Source organism: Bubalus kerabau, chromosome X, assembly GCF_029407905.1.
Source record: "Bubalus kerabau isolate K-KA32 ecotype Philippines breed swamp buffalo chromosome X, PCC_UOA_SB_1v2, whole genome shotgun sequence".
NCBI lineage: Eukaryota > Metazoa > Chordata > Mammalia > Artiodactyla > Bovidae > Bubalus > Bubalus kerabau.
The window spans coordinates 1,062,202-1,068,201 of NC_073647.1; positions in this window are offsets into that span (position 1 = coordinate 1,062,202).

Sequence of the window (6,000 nt, forward strand, 5' to 3'; positions counted from 1 at the left end):
GGAAAAACCATAGCTTTGATTGGTCAGATGTTTGTTGGCCAAGTAATTATATTACTTTTTAATATACATTAAATACTTTTAATATACATTATTTAAGTATATATTGTATACTTTTAATATACATTATATTACTTTTTAATATACTGTCTAGGTTGGTCATGACTTTTTTGTTTCCAAGGAGCAAGCGTCTTTTAATTTCATGGCTGCAATCACCATCTGCTGTGATTTTGGAACCCCAAAGAATAAAGTCAGCCAATGTTTCCACTATTTCCCCATATATTTCCCATGAAGTGATGGGACCAAATGCCACGATCTTCGTTTTCTGAATGTTGAGCTTTAAGCCAACTTTTTCACTCTCCACTTTCACTTTCATCAAGAGGCTTTTTAGTTCCTCTTCACTTTCTGCCATAAGGGTGGTATTATCTGCATATCAGAGGTTATTGATATTTCTCCTGGAAATCTTGATTCCAGCTTGTGCTTCTTCCAGCCCAGCATTTCTCATGATGTATTCTGCATATAAGTTAAATAAGCAGGGTGATAATATACAGCCTTGACGTATTCCTTTTCCTATTTGGAACCAGTCTGTTGTTCCATGTCCAGTTCTAACTGTTGCCTCCTGACCTGCATACAGGTTTATCAACAGGCAGGTCAGGTGGCCTGGTATTTCCATCTCTTTAAGAATTTCCCTTAGTTTATTGTGATCCATGCAGTCAAAGGCTTTGGCATAGTCAATAAAGCAGAAATAGATGTTTTTCTGAAACTCTCTTGCTTTTATGATGATCCAACAGATGTTGGCAATTTGATCTCTGGTTCCTATGCCTTTTCTAAATCCAGCTTGAACATTTGGAATTTCATAGTTCACGAACTGTTGAAGCCTGCCTTGGAGAATTTTGATCATTACTTTGCTAGTGTGTGAGATATGTGCAACTGTGCAGTACTTTGAACATTCTTTGGCAATGCCTTTCTTTGGAATTGGAATGAAATCTGACCTTTTCCTGTCCTGTGACCACTGCAGAGTTTTCCAAACTTGCTGGCACGTGAGTGCAACACTTTCACAGCATCTTCTTTTAGTATTTGAAATAGCTCAACTGGAATTTCATCACCTCCACTAGCTTTGTTCATTGTGATGCTTCCTAAGGCCCAGTTGACTTCACATTCCAGGATATCTGGTTCTAGGTGAGTGATCACACCATCATGATTATCTAGGTCATGAAGATCTTTTTTTGTATAGTTCTTCTATATATTCTTGTTACCTCTTCTTAATATCATCTTCTGTTTCATCCATACCATTTCTGTCCTTTACTGGGCCCATCTTTGCATGAAATGTTTCCTTGGTATCTCTAATTTTTTTGGAAGAGATCTCTAGATTTCCCCATTCTGTTGTCTTCCTTTATTTATTTGCATTGATCACTAAGGCTTTCTTATCTCTCCTTGTTATTCTTTAGAACTGTACATTTAAATGGGTATATCTTTCCTTTTCTCCTTTGCCTTTTGCTTCTCTTCTAGTCACAGCTATTTGTAAGGCCTCCTCAGACAACCATTTTGCCTTTTTGCATTTCTTTTCCTTGGGAATGGTCTTGATCCCTGTCTCCTGTACAGTGTCACAAACCTCCATCCATAGTTCTTCAGGCACTCTGTCTATCAGATGTAACCCCTTGAATCTATTTGTTACTCCCACTGTATAATTGTAAGAGATTTGATTTACTATAGACTATTAACACTGAGGAAAAGTGTAAGGTACATAAGAAGGGTTGAACTGAATTAGGATATTCCTTTTGAATACCTTGTGACCCTGCTCTACAAAGGCTCCTTTTTGATGTACAATTGAAATTTCTTTACTCTCTTAATTGTGTAAATTAAAACTTTCTACCTACTTTGAATGTCATATATAGTTAGAACAAATTGTGCAGAGTCTTACGAAAGTTTTTATTTTTTTCCCTCTTGGGTCACATCCAAGGCTAATTGACTGGGATATTTGAATTATGGTATCTTCAGTGAGCCAGTCTAACTCAGTATCTTCTGTGACTCTGTGCACCCTTTCTTCTTGATAAAAACACTCAATCTGTAAGAAAATCGAATAGAGGAAGAAAAATATCATTGACATTTTGAGGTCTTATTCTTTCATGAGGTAAAATGATACTGTTCTATAGAAACATATGTACCTTCTTTAAAGTGGTATATAGTTAACTATAGCTCTGAATGGTTATCAACATTAGACAAAATCTTCCTGGGGAATTGAAGTCACGTAACAAAGAAATTCATTGTGACTGTAGTCATTCATTTTTGAAAAGGAAGGAAAATTTTTCCCTTTCAATGTTTCTTTCATATACTCTTTGGAGAATCTATTTTATTCAATCACAGTGAAGAAAACCTGTGGTTACTGATAAATTTTTGAGCATCTTCTGGCTATAAGAAGGCCCTTGTGACCTAATGTAGTATACTTTTCAGACAGACTAGTAACTTTCCACATGGAAAGAAATTTATTTTTCTATTACCAGTTTCCTTGTTAAATCAAATACAATAACTGTGTTTGAGCTATGTCATTCTATGGTAACTACACCCACTTGTTCAACACTTACATTATCTATAGAAATCTTAACAGTTTGGCTCTATACTATTATGATTGCCTACCTTGTTTTTGTTGGATTTATAAAATTATGTTATAAAGGACTTGAAGATCCTTCTATTAGAAAATAACAAATGATATTAAATTCACAAAACCACTTTTTTCCTCAAGATACTCAGGTCAGAATTTCTAAGTAGAATAAAAAACACTAAATCAATCTCAGAGTTAAACTTTTTCCTTCTTTGAAATAACCCAAATAGCCTTAGATCAGTTTCTTTTTAGGATCTTGGAATGCTTCCAGATTATTTTGTTCCAGAAGCTTAGGACATTTTAAGATCACAGGTTTTTGTTGTTGTTGTTGTTGTTGTTGTTGTTTTAATCTTTATTCACATTTCTCTTCATCTAATCTTCAATATCCATTTACTATCATTGAAGATGCCACCTACATCTCAAAGGGAGCCCGTTTGTTTATCAAAACCTCTTAGATTTTCAAGTATAATAGCCTGAAGAGCATTCCCAAAGCCGTTTATCAAACAACATATATTTAAGAAGGGTTGCTATTAAAGTGGCATTGAAACCTCAACTTCATTTTGATAAAAAAAGGAAGGACACAGTATATTCCAAAAATACATTCTTAGGCACCATCTTCACAACACTGCTTTCATCAACTTTCAGTTTGTCACTCTTTTCTCTAAAAATCTTTTTTTTTTAATTAAAATATAATTTAGAAATGAAAAAAAAAATTCACTTACTGATTGAATAGTATTCTTCTCATTTGTTCCTTAGTGCTAAAGTGCATTTTTCACTTATTTGCTTAGTACACTTAACACACACATAGATACTCAAAGATGCATAACAAACAAAAAAACTAATAATAATAATAATGGTAATATTGTATATTCCACTCTTGAGTGTGACAGTCCAGTTCATTTTAAAGATTTTCTAATGCCTTACCACTTAATAATTGGAGTTATATTTTATGTATTGCACTGATTATATTTTTAGATTTACTTTTGCTGGATTTCCCTTATAGTTCATTTGGTGTTTACTCTCCCTGAAGCCTTAGAAGTCTTCCTGAAACTGTGCTTTTCTGTGGAATACACCAAGCATTGAGATGTAATGTCTCTGAAATATTTTTCCCTCTTTGTATAATAGATATAATGTTTTCCAGGCAATCAGTATCCAGTTTTAACTTGAGATTTGTTCTGTTATTTCCTATTCTGTTAAAGTATTTTATGCTTAAATTAAAAACGTCTGTTCAGAGGACTTAATTTGACTACAAAATTGGTGCAAGAAGATTATCCTTAGTAATTTTTATTTAAATCCATAATGGAAAAATCAATTTTAAAGGCAAAGAGCTATTTAAAGCAAGAATCTGCAGGAAAATTTTACGAATTTTTTCTTCTAAATTGAGGCCATTGTCATTTATATTTTCACAGCTTTTAGCATTTAGTAATATTTTAATAGTTAAAGTTAAAATTAAATAAATGAAAACTGTACAAGTCATAAAAGACAATTATGAAGGGACATTGATGTACAGTAGGTTACAATAAGTTGCTGTGAGATAGAAAATGAACTGATATGTTCCCATAGAATCCAAGAAAATGTCAGACCTGGAGAAAGCATTTAGAATAGAGATCATGGGTGGGAAACAGGGAGGTCCTTAGAAAATCTATTATAAGAACATGTTTGCCAACAATATAAGGGTATACAATAAGAAATCACAAGACTCTGAGTGTCTTAAGATAATGTTAAAAATATTTAACAACCAATATTTCATGACATTGACTACTGGGAATGGATTCTCAAACAATCAAGAGGGATGTTGGTTACTCTGCCATATAGTTATGTACCAGCTAAATGCCATTCTTAGGTTTAGGGATCAATGAGTCTTATTCAAGGCAGTTGTGAAGATTAGTCTCAGTGTCGCAATTATATGGGGGCTTCCCTGGTGGCTCAGTGGTAAAGAATCCACCTGCAATGCAGGAGACACAGGTTGGATCACTGGGTCGGGAAGATTCCCTGAAAAAGGAAATGGCCACCCACTTCAGTACTCTTGCTGGGGAATTCCATAGGCAGAGGAGCCTGGCAGGCTATAGTGCATGGGATTGCAAGAGAGTTGGACATGAATTAGTGACTAAGAACAACAATGATCATATGGCAAACCTGCAGAAAGAAGTCCAGACTGGAGCAGAATGATGGTGGTCCCAGGCAGAAAGTATCCAAGAAAATTAAACTCATCAAAGCAGCTGCTATAATAAATAATGTCATGGTTCATCTAGAAAGAATTAAGAGCACCTGGAAAATTATGCAAAGAAAAAAAGTAGACAAATAATAGCCTGAAGATATGAAAAAATGTAAATAAATATATATTCAGTTAGTATTTACATAGTAATAACTAGGAACCTGCTGATTAATGATTTAAGTGATGCAGTGATTTCCATATATATTGGAAGCAGTGGAAGAGGGACAGTTGGGAAGACAAAGGAGGAGGTAGAAGATAGCTAAGTTTATATTATAATAGGAAGTCAATGATTTTAATTTAATGAACCAAAGAAAGTTTTTTCTGTATGTATATTGTTTAGAAGTATGAACACCACCAACAGATGTATAGCATAGGGAACTCTAATACTATGTAATGACCTATATGAGAAAAGAATCTAAAAAATAGTGGGTATGTGTATACATATAACAGATTTGCTTTGCTGTACAACTGAAACTAACACAACACTTCATAGCAAATAGATGGGGGAAAAATGGAAACAGTGACAGACTTTATTTTAAAAGACACTTGCCTCTTGGAAGAAAAGCCTTGACAAACCTAGACAGCATGTTAAAAAGCAGATATATCCCTTTGCCAACAAAGGCCCATATAGTCAAAGCTGTGGTTTTCCAGTAGTCATGTACGGATGAGAGAGTTGGACCATAAAAAGGCTGAACGCTGAAGAATCGATGCTTTCAAATTGTGGTACTGGAGAAGACTTGTGAGAGTCCATGGGACAGCAGGGAGATCCAATTATTCAATCCTAAAGAAAATAAATCCTGAATATTCATTGGAAGGACTGATGCTGAAGCTGAAGCTCCTATAGTTTGGCCACCTGATGCGAATTGCTGACTCCTTGGAAAACACCCAGATGCTGGAAAAGATTGAGGTCAGGAGGAGAAGGGTGGGACAGAGGATGAGATGGTTGGATGGTATCACTGACTCAATGGGCATGAGTTTGAACAAACTCCAGGACAGGAAAGCCTGGCATGCTGCAGTCCATGGGGTCAGAGTTGAACATGACTTAGTGACTGAACAAAAATAGCATGTCAATTGGGAAACCCACACTCTGACATAACTTGCAGCAATATCTTTTTCAATCCATCTCCCATAGTTTTGGAAAAAAAGTAATAAATAAATGGGACTTAATTAAGCTCAAATACTTTTGCAC